The following is a 15,467-nucleotide window of genomic DNA, read 5'->3' on the forward strand; positions in this document are numbered from 1 at the left end:
GCCTAACTTGCTTGCAGGATGGAAGAGTTCCAGAGCGTAAAAAGAGAGAACAGAAATTGAAGGTATTTGCAACGACTGTAATGACTCATAAGTCTGTGCACACTCGAGTGCAGTACTCATACTATGGCCTTATGGAGTCTCCTACTTTAAATAAGTGAACGATAGTCAGCTTACGCAACAGTTTGGCGAAAACTGCCATGTGACGCTGTGTATGAAGAATACCGCAAACGACTTTTTAAATGTGGTGTAAGAATTTCAGGGGGTATGTTGATTCAAATTCAGAAATTTCGTGAAAGTCATACAGATGGCAAGCCCAGGAAGACTTTTAACAGTGACCTATGTTTGACAACAATATTGTGGATGTTATTTGGTGAAGTGTTGGTTTGTATTGTCATCGTCCATTAATACATCTTTATGCAAGATGTTAAGTTCGTTGACTGAGATCTTGTCAAAATATATTTAAAAACATCGATTAACTCTGGTCATGTTAGCCATTCTGTAAGTTAGTCAAGAGCTGCGTCGATCCGCATGAAGGATAAAGATTAAAAATCACACACTGTTTATAGACACATTTTCAATATCGCTTTTCTGCAAATCGGATTTAAGTAGGTGAATTATGTTACCGAATAGTCTCACAGAGCACATGTACTGGGACGTCTTGCAATATAGGCCAATGGTATTGACGTTAAGAGAAGGATTTGATCTGGCTGCTAATATTACGGAGCCTTGTCAACTTACAACAGTAACAGAGTAAATAAAGCATTATCTTGCTGAGAGTGTACTAGTCACGACCACTAACCACTAAAGACAATGGAAATTAGTGAGATGACCTACTGTATTTCGAGCGTGCAGCCGTAGAAGAAACTCCATTTCTTTCATATTTCACGCGTTCATCTCCTGGATGTCTTCCGACGGAAGCCAGTTCCGATCACAGGACAGCGCCAGCGCACATGCAGCCACAGATAACCATGGCTCAGCGACACTTGTTTATGTGAACTTTCTAAATCTGACTGAGGGACGGGAACAGTGGCCAGACCCTCGAAAAATTCTTAGCTATCGGTGGATTGACGGGAGCGGCACTGTAGCACAGAGGAAGACTGCACTGTAGTTCCTTCTCTAGATTGTCACACAGATGACAAAATGGTAGATATCGAAATAGACGATAGAGAAACAATTAAAATCGCTCAAAAGAGGAAAGGCCGCTGGACCTGATGGGATACCAGTTCGATTTTACACAGAGTACGTGAAGGAACTTGCCCCCCTTCTTGCAGCGGTGTACCGTAGATCTCTAAAAGAGCGTAGCGTTCCAAATGATTGGAAAAGGGCACAGGTCATCCCCGTTTTCAAGAAGGGACGTTGAACAGATGTGTAGAACTAGACCTATATCTCTAACGTCGATCAGTTGTTGAATTTTGGAACACGTATAATGTTATAATGACTTTTCTGGAGACTAGAAATCTACTCTGTAGGAATCAGCATGGGTTTAGAAACAGACGATCGTGTGAAACCCAGCTCACGCTATTCGTCCACGAGACTCAGAAGGCCATAGACACGGGCTCCCAGGTAGATGCTGTGTTTCTTGACTTCCGCGAGGCTTTCTATACAGTTCCCCACAGTCGTTTAATGAACAAAGTAAGAGCATATGGACTATCAGACCAATTGTGTGATTGGATTGAAGAGTTCATCTACATCTACATGATTACTCTGCAATTTACATTTAAGTGTTTGGCAGAGGGTTCATCGACCCACAATCATACTATCTCCCTACCATTCCACTCCCGAACAGCGCGCGGAAAAAACGAACACCTAAACCTTTCTGTTCGAGCTCTGATTTCTCTTATTTTATTTTGATGATCATTCCTACCTATGTAGGATGGGCTCAACAAAGTATTTTCGCATTCGGAAGAGAAAGTTGGTGACTGAAATTTCGTAAATAAATCTCGCCGCGACGAAAAACGTCTTTGCTTTAATGACTTCCATCCCAACTCGCGTATCATATCTGCCACGCTCTCTCCCCTATTACGTGATAATACAAAACGACCTGCCCTTTTTTGCACCCTTTCGATGTCCTCCGTCAGTCCCACCTGTTAAGGATCCCACACCGCGCAGCAATATTCTAACAGAGGACGAATGAGTGTAGTGTAAGCTGTCTCTTTAGTGGACTTGTTGCATCTTCTAAGTGTCCTGCCAATGAAACGCAACCTTTGGCTCGCCTTCCCCACAATATTATCTATGTGGTCTTTCCAACTGAAGTTGTTCGTAATTTTAACACCCAGGTACTTAGTTGGATTGACAGCCTTGAGAATTGTACTATTTATCGAGTACTCGAATTCCAACGGATTTCTTTTGGAACTCATGTGGATCACCTCACACTTTTCGTTATTTAACGTCAACTGCCACCTGCCACACCATACAGCAATCTTTTCTAAATCGCTTTGCAACTGATACTGGTCTTCGGATGACCTTACTAAACGGTAAATTACAGCATCATCTGCGAACAACCTAAGAGAACTGCCCAGATTGTCACCCAGGTCATTTATATAGATCAGGAAGAGCAGAGGTCCCAGGACGCTTCCCTGGGGAACACCTGATATCACTTCAGTTTTACTCGATGATTTGCCGTCTATTACTACGAACTGCGACCTTCCTGGCAGGAAATCACGAATCCAGTCGCACAACTGAGACGATACCCCATAGGCCCGCAGCTTGATTAGAAGTTGCTTGTGATGAACGGTGTCAAAAGCTTTCCGGAAATCTAGAAATACGGAATAAACTTAAGATCCCCTGTCGATAGCGGCCATTACTTCGTGCGAATAAAGAGCTAGCTGCGTTGCACAAGAACGATGTTTTCTGAAACCATGCTGATTACGTATCAATAGATCACTCCCTTCGAGGTGATTCATAATGTTTGAATACAGTATATGTTCCCAAACCCTACTGCAAACCGACGTCAATGATATAGGTCTGTAGTTCGATGCATTACTCCCATTACCCTTCTTAAACACTGGTGCGACCTGTGCAATTTTCCAATCTGAAGGTACAGATCTATTGGTGAGCGAGCGGTTGTATGATTGCTAAGTAGGGAGCTATTGTATCAGCGTAATCTGAAAGGAACCTAATCGGTATACAATCTGGACCTGAAGACTTGCCCGTATCAAGCGATTTGAGTTGCTTCGCAACCCCTAAGGTATCTACTTCTAAGAAACTAATGCTAGCAGCTGTTCGTGTTTCAAATTCTGGAGTATTCCATTCGTCTTCCCTGGTGAAGGAATTTCGGGAAACTGCGTTCAATAACTCCGCTTTAGCGGCACAGTCGTCGGTAACAGTACCATCGGCACTGCGCAGCGAAGGTGTTGACTGCGTCTTGCCGCATGTGTACTTTACATACGACCAGAATTTCTTCGGATTTTCTACCAAATTTCGAGACAATGTTTCGTTGTGGGACCTATTAAAGGCATCTCGCATTGAAGTCCGTGCCAAATTTCGCGCGTCTGTAAATTTTAGCCAATCTTCGGGATTTCGCATTCTTCTGAACTTCGCATGCTTTTTCCGTTTCCTCTGCAACAGCGTTCGGACCCGTTGTGTGTACCATGGGGGATCAGTTCCATCTCTTACCAATTTATAAGGTATGAATCTCTCAATTGCTGTTGCTACTATATCTTTGAATTTGAGCCACATCTCGTCTACATTTGCATAGTCAGTTCGGAAGGAATGGAGATCGTCTCTTAGGAAGGCTTCTAGTGACACTTTATCCGCTTTTTTAAATAAAATTATTTTGCGTTTGTTTCTGGTGGATTTGGAAGAAACGGTATTGAGCCTAGCTACAACGACCTTGTGATCACTAATCCCTGTATGTCATGATGCTCACTATTAGCTCTGGATTGTTTGTGGCTAAGAGGTCAAGTGTGTTTACGCAACCATTAACAATTCGCGTTGGTTCGTGGACTAACTGCTCAAATAATTTTCGGAGAAAGCATTTAGGACAATCTCGGAACATGTTTTCTGCCTACCACCGGTTTTGAACAAGTATTTTTGCCAACATATCGAGGTAATGTTGAAGTCCTCACCAACTATAAACATATGAGTGGGGTATTTATTTGTTACGAGACTCAAATTTTCTCTGAACTGTTCAGCAACTATATCATCGGAGTCTGGGGGTCGGTAGAAGGAGCCAATTATTAACTTAGTTCGGCTGTTAAGTATAACCTCCACCCATACCAATTCGCACAGAGTATCTACTTCGACTTCACTACAAGATAAACCACTACTGACAGACACAATCACACCACCACCAATTCTGCCTAATCTATCTTTCTGAGCACCGTCTGAGACTTCGTAAAAATTTCTGCAGAACTTATTTCAGGCTTTAGCCAGCTTTATGTGCCTATAACGATTTCAGCTTCTGTGCTTTCTATTAGCGCTTGAAGCTCAGGGACTTTCCCAGCACAATTCACAACTACAATTCCGACTGTTCCTTGATCCAAGCACGTCCTGTATTCGCCAGTCACCCTTTGAGATTGCAGCCCACCCCGCACTTTCCCAAGGCCTTCTAACCTAAAACACCGCCCAGTCCACGCCACACAGCCTCCGCTACCCGTGTAGCCGCCAGCTGAGTGTAGTGAACTCCTGACCTATTCAGCGGAACCCGAAACCCCACCACCCTATGGCGCAAGTCAAGGAATCTGCAGCCAACACGGTCGCAAAACCGTCTGAGCCTCTGACTCAGACCCTTCACCCGGCTCTGCACCAAAGGACCGCAGTCGGTTCTGTCAACGATGCCGCAGATGGTGAGCTCTACCTTCATCTCGTAAGCAAGACCATCAGCTTTCACCAAATCAGATAGCCGCTGGAATCCAGAGAGAATTTCCTAGATAACAGAACGCAGCATGTCATTCTCAATGGAGAGAAGTCTTCCGAAGTAAGAGTGATTTCAAGTGTGCCGCAGGGGAGTGTCGTAGGACCGTTGCTATTCACAATATACATAAATGACCTTGTGGATAACATCGGAAGTTCACTGAGGCTTTTTGCGGATGATGCTATAGTATATCGAGAGGTTGTAACAATGGAAAATTGTACTGAAATGCAGGAGGATCTGCAACGAACTGACGTATGGTGCAGGGAATGGCAACTGAATCTCAATGTAGACAAGTGTAATGTCCTGCGAATACATAGAAATAAAGATCCCTTATCATTTAGCTACAATATAGCAGGTCAGCAACTGGAAGCAGTTAATTCCAGAAATTACCTAGGAGTAGGCATTAGGAGTGTTTTAAAATGGAATGATCATATAAAGTTGATCGTCGGTAAAGTAGATGCCAGACTTAGATTCATTAGAAGAATCCTAAGGAAATGCAATCCGAAAACAAAGGAAGCAGGTTACAGTACACTTGTTCACCCATGGATGTAGATGTAGCAAATACTGTGCAAGCTAATCAAAGCACGATTCTTACAGGCTGTCGAGATTTATTAAATACCTCGGCAGACAAATTGCTGCTACAGCTTTTTTTCAAAATCTCGTCGCAAAAAGATAAAGTGGATGCCAGAATTTTGACTCTCGCGTAAGGTAAACGTACCGTATATTTGTCTCAGTTGTTCGTGTCGTATGTCCAGTGTATGAAATAATAACACTCGCACTGAATCTGGTCAACTCTTGTCATGCGGGGCATCAAATTAAGCAAAAAGAGGTACCATTCTCAGCTGAGAACGAAAGTTGTACATCTACATCTACATGGATACTCTGCAAATCACATTAAAGTGCCCGGCAGAGCGTTCATCGAATAACTTTTAGAATAGTTCTCAATTATTCCGCGCGGAAAAAATGAACATCTCTATCTTTCCGTGTGAGCTTTGATTTCCTTTATTATAGTGATCGTTGCTCCCTATGTAGATCGGCGTCAACAATGTATCTTCGCATTCGGAGGAGAAAGATGATTGAAATTTCGTGAGAAGATCCCGCCGCAACGAGAAACGCCTTTGGTTTAACGATGTGCACTCCAAATCCTGTATCCTGTCCGTGACACTCTCTCCCCTATTCCTCGATAATACAAAACGTGCTGCCCTTCTTCGAACTTTCTCGATGTTCTCCCTTACTCCCATCTGGTAAGGCAGCACTCCAAAAGGCGACGGACAAGCGTAGTGGTTCAAATGGCTCTGAGCACTATGGGACTTAACATCTGAGGTCATCAGTCCCCTATAACTTAGAACTACTTAAACCTAACTAACCTAAGGACATCACACACATCCATGCCCAAGGCAGGGTTCGAACCTGCAACCGTAGCTGTCGCACGGTTCCAAACTGTGGCCCCTAGAACCGCTCGGCCACTACGGCCGCAACAAGCGTAGTGTAGGCGTCTCTTTAGTACATCTGTTGCATCTTCTAAGTGGTCTGCCAATAAGACACAGTCTTTGGCTGGCCTACATTACAACACTAAGTGTTCTTTCCGATTTAAGTTGTTTGTGACTGTGATTCTTGGGAAATCAGTACAATTTGCGGACTTTAGATTTGACTGATTTATTGCGTAACCGAAGTTTAACGGATTCCTTTTAGCACTCACGTGGATGATCTCACACTTTTCATTATTTAGGGTCTATTGCCAATTTACGCACCATACAAATGTCTTATCTAAATCGTTTTGCAGTTGGTTTTGATCTTCTGATTGTGCTAGACAATAAACGAACGCATCATCCGCAAACAACCTAAGACGGATGCTGAGATTGTTTCCTAAATCGTTTATAGAGATATGGAAAAAGAGGGTTTATAACACCACCTTGAGGAACGCCAGAAATCACTTCTGTTTTACTCGATGATTTTCCATCAGTTACTACGAGCTATGACTTCTCTGACATGGAATCACGAATCCTGTCGCATAACAGAGACGATATTCCATAATCACGTAATTTGATTACAAGCCGCTTGTGAGGTACAGTGTCAAAAGGAATCTAGAAATTCGGAATCAGTTTGAAATCCCTAGTCAGTAACACTACGTGTGTGTAAAGGGGTAGTTGTGTATCACACGTACGATGTTTTCTAAATCTATGTGTCAACAGACCGTTCTCTTCGAAGTAATTCATCATGTTCGAAAATAATATATGTTCCAAAATCCTGCTGCACAACGACGTTAACGATATGGGCCTGTGCTATCGCCGAGCGGTTCTAGGCGCTTCAGTCTGGAACCGCGAGACCGCTGCGGTCTCAGGTTCGAATCCTGCCTCGGGCATGGATGTGTGTGATGTCCTTAGGTTGGTTAGGTTTAAGTAGTTCTAAGTTCTAGGGGACTGATGACCTCAGATGTTAAGTCCCATAGTGCTCAGAGCCATTTGAACCATTTGATATGGGCTTGTAATTTAGTGGTTTGTTCCTATTGCCTTTCTTGAATATTCGTGTAACCTGCTCAACTTTTCAGTGTTTGGGTACGGATCGTTCGTCGAGCGAGCTGTTGTATATGATTGTTAAGTATGAAGCTATTGCATCAGCATGCACTGAAAGGAACATAACTGGTAGATAATCTGCATCAGAAGACTAGCTTTTATTAAGCGATTTAGGTTGCTTCTATTATTCATGTTGGCAGCTATTCTTGATTCGAATTCTGCAATATTTACTTCGTGTTCTTTGGTGAAGGAATTTCGAAAAGCTTTGTTTAATAACTCTGCTCTAACAGCACTGTCATCGATAGTATTTCCATTGCTATCGCGTTGAGAAGGCATTGATGGTGTCTTGCCGCTATCGTACTTTACATACGACCGGAATCTCTGTGAATTTTCTGTCGGGTTTCGAGACAATGTTTCATTGTGGATACTATTATAGGCATCTCGAATTGAAGTCCAAGACAAATTTCGAGCTTCTGTAAAAGATCGTCAATCCTGGAGGTTTCGAGTTCGATTAAATTTGGCTCGGTTATTTGGTAGTTTCTGCAACAGCGTTCTGACGTGTTATATATACCATGGTGGATCAGCTCCGTCGTTTGTTAATTTATTTGGTACAAATCTCTCAATTGCTGTTGATACTATTTCTTTGAATTCAAGCCACATGTCGTCTACACTTAGTGTTAATTTGGAAGGAGGGGAGACTGTCTCTCAGCAAAGTGTCAAGAATAGATATGTTTCTCATTTATTTTTGGAGGATTTGGGAGTTAGGGCATTCCGTCTCGCTACGACAACTCTGTGTTCACTAACCCCTGTATCGGTTTTGATGCTCGTTATTAGCTCAGGATTGTTCGTTCCTAAGAAATCGATTGTGATTTCACAACGTTTTACTATTCGAGTGGGCTCGTGAACTAATTGCTCGAAATAATTTTCAGATAATGCGTTCAGCACAATTTCAGATGATTTATGCGTACCTACGGATTTTCGCCAACATGGCGAGGGCAAATTGAAATAACCACCAGCTATAATTGTATGAGTCGAATAAATGTTTGAAATTAGACTCAAGTTTTCTATGTACCATTCAGCCATTGTATCATCTGAGTTGGGAGATCGGTAAAAGGATCCAATTATTACTTTATTCCGGTTGCCAAGAATCGCTTCCACCTATACTAACTCACAGGAACAATCTACTTCAACTTCATTAGAAGATGAACTACAGCAATGAACACACCACTGCCAACTGTATTTAGCATATGCTTTCTGAATACCGGCTTTCTGCTGAACTTATCTCCGGCTATAGCCAGCTTTCAGTGCCTTTAGCAATTTGAACATCAGTGCTTGCTATTACCGCTTGGAGCTCTGGTACTTTCCAAACACAGCTACGACAATCCACAACTGTTATACTGATTGTTCTTGATCTACGTTCTTCCTGTGTTCTACCCGCACCCTTTGAGACTGAAATCTTTCTGTGTTTCCCCAAAGTCCCCAACCCAAAAACCGCCTAGTCTACGCCACACAACCCTCGCTACCCATGCGTGTAATGGTCTCCTGCGTGTAATGGTCTCCTGACTTCTTTAGTAGAACACGAAATCCCACCACTCTATGGCGTAAGTCGAGGAATATGCAACCTACACGTCGCAGAACCGTCAGACCTTCCATTCGGCTCTATACCAAAGGTTCGCAATCAGTCCCATCGACTATGCTGCAAATGATGAGCTCTGCTTCCATCTCGCAAGCAAGACTGACGGCCTTCACCACTTCCTATAGCTGCCCGAAACCAGAGAGAATCTCTTCTGATCCAAAGCAACACGCGTCACTCATATCGACATGAGCCACCACCTGCAATTGTCTGCACACTGTGATCTTCATGGCATCCAGAAGAATCCGTTCCACGTCTAGAATGACTCCACACAGCATGCAAACGGAGTGCACATTGGTTTTCTTCCCCTCCTTGGCAGCCATGTCCCTAATGGGCCCCATAACGCCCCTAACATTGGAGCTCCCAAATGCCAATAATCCCACCCTCTATGATGGCCCAGTTCTTGCAGGCTGAGAGGTTCCCCTCTGAGACTGCGTCTGACTGAGGTACATCGTCAGCCACAGATAGCACCTGGAACCTGTTTTTGTCAAACTAACCTGGGAGCCCTTTCGTTCGGCCCCCCAGGAAGTCTTTTGCAGTCTTCCACGCCCCGAGGCAACCTCCCCCTCGACCACGGATGAGGGGTCAACATCAATGCGAGTAGTTACTTGGTTGGCCACCGGTGTGGAGCGACTGGCGGAGTCGTATGTCGTGCTGCACGTCTGTTGGATCTCCACGGCCTGTCCACTACAGTGATGCCCATCCACTGCAGCCTCGATCTGTGTAACCGAAGCCAACACATCCTGGAGCTGAGAGTGAAGTGCCACCAATTCAGCTCGCTTCGGCATACAGCAAGCACAGTCCCTATCCACATTAAAGACGATGGGAAACTACGCTGCACAGACAAATGACTGTCGACACGCACTACCATACTTTAATGTAGAAACTGACGAAAACGCAGAAACTGTGCCTAATAAGATATATATAAATACGCATAGATTCAAAAGCTAAACAACCAAAGCACACAGGTGAGACTAAATAATTCGCTCCTGATTAGGATCTTGTAAAACGTCACAAAATCGGTTTCTTTCTGACACAAATGAAAACGCTAGAACTGTGTTTATGAAATATTAAAATAACTTGCAGAAATTCAAAAAAATTAACAAAGTTCACTTTTACATTATGTTTAATCGGAATGAGGCCTATATTTGAGGAAATTTTGCCTACGAATGGCAAGCAAAATACTGATTTGAATCTTTCTCATTATGTGGGCTGATGAAGTAAAAAAATTTCCAGAAAATCGATGAGGAAAGGAATAGCACTAGAAGAAGACGTGGTACTACATATGCTAAGACATCAGGAAATAACTTCCATGATTGATTTATTGATCCATCTTTAAGCATTTTTCATGCAACTGATATCATTTTACATACATTACATAATTACAAAATAAGTCATACATTTTTAACATTCTGAATGAGTAAATATGCTTTATACTGCACAAGTTTAGTAGTCATCAAACATAAATGTGTGGTGCAGAATGACAAAGGGAGATACTGTATATGTAACACAATACACACGCTAAGAAAAACATTTTAACAAATATAAATGAGACAGGCTTAATACATTTTAACCGTTGGGGAAAATGCATTATGTAAATAAAGCGCAACAGCATGGTACAATAACATTTTAAAGAAGTGCTCATGTAGTATGGTGGTCATGTCATACAGCAGTTTTAATAGATTAGATCGTTTTTATTATATACTTTAAATTCTTCTATTGTATAGAATGCTTTTTGTCCAAGCCACCTTTTTGTAATATTTTTGAAGACATTCAGTGATACACTGTGTGCTGCAGGTGGTAGCATGTTAAATAATTGTATCCCTGTGTATGTGTAACTGTTCTGGGTTTTTTAAGCCTAGTAACTGGGATGTCCACTTGCCTTTGGCGTGTTTCATGACTATGTACAGAGTTGCGCAGTTTATACCTTTCTTGGTTTTCCTTTATGTGCACTAAGCAACTGAGAATAAACAGTGATGTAAGTGTCAGTATTTTTAACTCTTTGAAATAGTCTCTACATGATACATGGTTTCTCACTCCAGCAATACACCTAATGGCCTTTTCCTGCCAAAGAGACAACCATAGAGGGCAAAACCGTTGGGCAAGACCGACTGGAATGAATGCAACAAAAAATAAAGTCGGGAACGAGAACTACCCTGAAATGGAGAGATTAGCGCAGGAGAGGAAGTTGTCAGACGGCATCAAAACAGTCGAAACTCCGATAAAAAAAGTTTTCAAAAACTGTGGCGTGATTGATTAATGGTGTGCTTCCAAGTCTCTGCTCACTTGCTGTTTCCACAGAAATGGAAATAATAACTCATTGCCTGTGATGTTAATTTCATAAACTATAAAAGAGGGAAGGAAACTAGGTTATTGAAAGTGCATCAAGAAAAAAGCTAGTCATTGAAAATGTTTTTTTTTCTGTGGCGTAAACAGCCTCTCAAAGCCAGACTGAACAACAAAACTGCCAATTTCCAAGGGTATCACAGATTTTTGGTGGGATGATTTCCAGAAATCGTTATCTGAAGAAGAAGAAGAAGAAGAAGAAGAAGAAGAAGAAGAAGAAGAAGAAGAAGAAGGAAAAAAGTAATCATGCATCTGTTACCAGTAACGTTGAGAATTTAGCTATAACAAAAGCGTCTACATTCGATAGTGTCTGTGTTATGCTGGGTGTTTTGATTTGGTGCCTGTAATGATAAAGCCGCTATCTCACAACAAGGTAACACCTAGTAACTTTATCGCTCGTTCAGAAGTGGCAGCTCTCCAATTCAAGTGTTCATTATCTAACATACTTACTGCTTTCTCGAATAACGCTGGGAAATCGCAAGAAATAGGACCAAACGGCGCGAATTAGCATTCAGTCGAAACTAATAAAGTAGCGTAATTCGTAAGTAAACGAAACTGTCTCTAATGCAGGCTATCTCTAACGCATTTCATCTTTGTCACTCGGAATTACCACTTTGGAACGTTGGACAAAAATATTAACAATAATGTCAATAAAGTAATGCTTTGTACAAAACGATTTGTGTTAATCTTATTAGATATTGTATTGGTTAAATATTGTACAGGGCTGGTATGAATAGACTTCGTGATGTAGGTTGCTACTGAAAGATGTAGGTTAGTCCTTCAGATGCGTTTCATAGATCTGTGTCTTTTGCCTGACGGTGCAGTTTCTATTACACAAGTCTCAATTTTTCTTCTGCTTTCAGTTCAGGTGAAGATGCCTGCAGGAGGAGTCCTGTTGGACCTATGATTTTTTTCCATTTTTATCTTTCTGTGTAATCGTTTGTAATCAGGCCGCGCGGGATTAGCCGATCGGTCTTAGGCGCTGCAGTCATGGACTGTGCGGTTGGTCCCGGCGGAGGTTCGAGTCCTCCCTCGGGCATGGGTGTGTGTGTGTTTGTCCTTAGGATAATTTAAGTTAAGTAGTGTGTAAGCTTAGTCCCATAAGATTTCACACATATCTGAACATTTTTGAACTTGTGATCAGTAGCCCCATAACTTCTCACGTAGTTAGGCTTAGGGTAGCATCCCGCACGAGATGGCAACATGGCACCTCAGGGGAAAGTTAGGAACAGTTCCTTCCCGTCTTTCTCTGGAACCGAGGGAAAATACTTTTTATTTTTTTAAATATGGCCGACGGTTACGAATCTCAACGACAGGAAGGAAACTTCGCTCTTGATTCAAAATCATTTCATTAGATTTCCAGACTTCCTTCTAGAATATTCTAGTTCTCCAATCTTTTTTGCTTGAGAAAGGAATTCGGTACAGTTTCGGACGCACTCTTCCTAAAAACCGTGATTACGCCACCAACCTCACGTGTTTTGAGCGCCGCTGCGGACTGGCCACAATCGCCCAGACCGTGATAGACAGGCGCGGCATGTTGCGGCAGGGGAGAGGCGAGCAAGAGATTCTGTAGTCACGCATCTCTCGGCATCTGGTGAGTACGGACACTCTGCTATAGCGCGGAGATGTAACTTTAAGTCGGGCTTTATCTCATGGTAAATCCTCTTGGAACCAGCGCCTTTAGATCACAGGGATTAATATTTTTATTTTTAAAAGAGAAATCTGTTTTCTCGTAAGAAACTTGGTACCAGAAGCTCAACGTGCTGTAGAAACTTTCACCCACTCATGTGGATCCCCTATCGTATGTCGTCAGTCTTGTAATTAGTTAGCAGTCATTTTTACTACAGAGTTCATATATCAGTTTTATTGTACGTATTAGGTAAACTATTCTAGGAATCGCCATATCCTCCAATTACACTTTTCTCTCGTTACCTTTCAATATCTAACTAGACCTCCGTAGTGTGTGCAGGCGTTGTAGCCCATTCTCACGTGAATCTTGATCCCACGTAGTTAAGGGGCTCCATACTGCTGATCGTCACCCAAATTGACTTCACACTCTCACCTCACGTGAAACCATGCTGTCATACATATACGATGTAATGATTTGTACATTGTTAAGCTTAAGGCTGTTGGAAGTCAGTAAGGACACTCCAAGATAGGAAACCAGAGAGAGCAGGTAAATCTGATAGCGTTTAGGTTACCAGAGGTGAGCCCTCTGAACTGCAGACCCTCTGGGCAGCTGCCCCAGCGGAGAAGTTTCACTTCAAAAAATTAACTGCTAACTCCGTCTACCACCTAGACGCTGTTTAAGGGTGACAGTAGAGATGGCCGCGGAAAGGCGCGTGTTAGCAGGGGCAGTAAGCTTGATATTAAAACATCAGTGGGTTTACAGGTTAGAGTGCTACAACAGCCGTCTCCACTCATGAGAGGAATCTGGGCGGGGTCAAGAGACGTAAAACACTGTCGTTCCTGGCAATAAGAGGAAGGACAGTGACGTTCAGCTTTCAGCGTTCAGCTGAAAGCTGAACGCTGTTGCTGTCAGAATTGGAGTTTATTAGTGTAAAGTCCAGAAACATTCCTACCTACCGAGTAGGAGAACGGGAGAAATCTGAATGTGGTTGGCCAAAGGCGCCCTGAGGGTGCAGGGCGATTCGTCAGATTGGTCAAAGCCTGTAATGTGCCGGTAGGTTGATGGGCCGACTACAGGAAGGGAGAAATAATACGCCGGCACAATCCATTAAAGCCCCCATGATTTTGTGTTCAAACCAGGTTCTCAGTCAAATCGTTAGAGCGCTCATCTCCAGCCTTAGGTAAGCTCCGACATGTTTGTTTTTCTCACTTAGCGTGCTACTATAAATCTGTGCTTTACCATGTTGTTAGTGATTACTATTCCTGTTAGCTCTCACCCCACGGACTCAGAGATTGACTTCTGTTGTGAAACCAGTTGCACCCTTTGCTTTTCCTAGTGTTCAGAATTACCCTTTGCAAAAATGTCAATCAGACTGCTGAGTGTCGTCCAGTGACCTGCTGCGAGCATCCTATCGAGCCTCAAAACTCTTGCTTCCCGTAAGTGCCCTGTGATAGTGCTTGGCGCCACTGCTAGCATTCAACCTGCCACCACTTGGAGCTTGTCGCTCTGCATCTGCTCACAGCCGTCCAGAAATTGCAGACTGACCTGTAACCCCCTGTCTTTGTGAGAAAGTTAGTTATGTGTGATGATAAGATTAGTTATGATGTTGTCTAGCACAAACCTTTCTTAATAAACAACTATCAGATGCACTAATGGTGTTTTGACTGTCTAACAAAATTATTTCGAACCCCTGTCCTCTGAAAGATTGAATCAGTGTCACATGTGGTTCGCTAAGAATGCCTGTAAAAAGAAAGGGCGTCGGTTCGTCACTGCACGGTCGTGCTGAGTTTGCGTTTCCATTGCTTTTCATTAAAAAACTAAAACTAAACTCCTCCCGCACAGGCTATGAAGGCCCAAAGATACCGACCGGCCGCCGCGTCATCCTCAGCTCACAGGCGTCACTGGATGCAGATATGGTGGGGCACATGGTCAGCACACCGCTCTCCCGGCCGTACGTCAGTTTCCGAGACCGGAGCCGCTACTTCTCAATAAAGTAGCTCCTCAGTTTGCCTCGCAAGGGCTGAGTGCACCCCGCTTGCCAACAGCGCTCGGCAGACCGGTTGGTCACCCATCCCAGTGCTTCCCAGCCCGACAGCGCTTAACTTCGGTGAACTGACGGGAACCGGTGTTACCACAGCGGCAAGGCCGTTGGCCCCATTGCTTTCCATTAGTACAGTCATATCTACATTAGTTCAGGGCGTAAGTCTTTTACAGATAATTTGCAAGTCATTATGACCATTACATGTATGGTGAACGAACAGCTGCTGATATAGGAAGAAATGGTGAATCCACACACCTTGAGCAACTTTGTACGATCTCCCAGGCTCATTTTATAGACCATTAACACCCCTTTTATTCTTCCCCTTTCGGCCAGGATACTATTTACAACGCCGGCCGAAGTGGCCGTCGGTTCTAGGCGCTGCAGTCTGGAACCGCGAGACCGCTACGGTCGCAGGTTCGAATCCTGCCTCGGGCATGGATGTGTGTGAT

General features: G+C 43.3%; 1 pseudogene; it reads right to left on the reverse strand.

The window, feature by feature from the left end:
- Positions 1-15,013: 15,013 nt before the first annotated feature.
- Positions 15,014-15,130, reverse strand: LOC126420134 (5S ribosomal RNA; annotated as a pseudogene).
- Between the last annotated feature and the right edge of the window lie 337 nt (positions 15,131-15,467).

Source organism: Schistocerca serialis, chromosome 9, assembly GCF_023864345.2.
Source record: "Schistocerca serialis cubense isolate TAMUIC-IGC-003099 chromosome 9, iqSchSeri2.2, whole genome shotgun sequence".
Taxonomy (NCBI): Eukaryota; Metazoa; Arthropoda; class Insecta; order Orthoptera; family Acrididae; genus Schistocerca; species Schistocerca serialis.